The sequence below is a fragment of the Mus caroli genome, chromosome 4, assembly GCF_900094665.2.
Source record: "Mus caroli chromosome 4, CAROLI_EIJ_v1.1, whole genome shotgun sequence".
Classification (NCBI taxonomy): domain Eukaryota; kingdom Metazoa; phylum Chordata; class Mammalia; order Rodentia; family Muridae; genus Mus; species Mus caroli.
The window spans coordinates 2360226-2360979 of NC_034573.1; positions in this window are offsets into that span (position 1 = coordinate 2360226).

Below are 754 nucleotides of genomic sequence, written 5' to 3' on the forward strand. Positions count from 1 at the left end.
GTTTGGAAGCTGATTATGAGATGGATCCCCGTGTTATCAATTTCTTTCAGTATCTAATTTATAAAATAAATTTTATCATAGATTTATATATAGTAAAAATAAAACCACAGTATAATTAGTCTTTGGTACTACTGAAGTTTTCAGACATCCACAAGGGTTCTTGAAAATTACACACCTGCAAAGGGAAGGCATGGATGACTGGATACAAAATAAATGAAGAATATGCTTTGGTGAGTTATTTTATAAGTAAAAAAATAAATGAGTTAAGATATCTGTTGATGCATCTGTCCTTTGCAAATTCATAAGTTATATATGTAGTATGTTTGAAGTAGGGAAATAGGGTTTTACTCATAAATGACTATGTTTTATACTCTGTCCCCTAGAGCCACTGTCACATGGGCATTCTGTCCTCTGGCAGAAAAAAAATGAAGGCTGAACTATCAAGACCAGTGTTTTCGTTTTCAGTAAAACTAGAAGGGGTTTCAAATATGCAGGTCTAGGGAACAGGCCTAGCTAGGACAGAAGAAAAGATCCTGCCAGGACATGGATGTAAAAGACTAAACTGTTAGACACAGAAACAGAGAGATCTCATGCAGACAGCCTCAGCCAGACAAGGACCTATTTTGAGAGTATTGGTGGGTGCCTATGTGCTTGCATGCTATACATATGGAAATACTAGAAAGAAGATGCTGTACAGCAAGTTATACAGAGATTCTGGCCACAGGCTGCATTGCTTAGCAAACCTAGGTCTGGA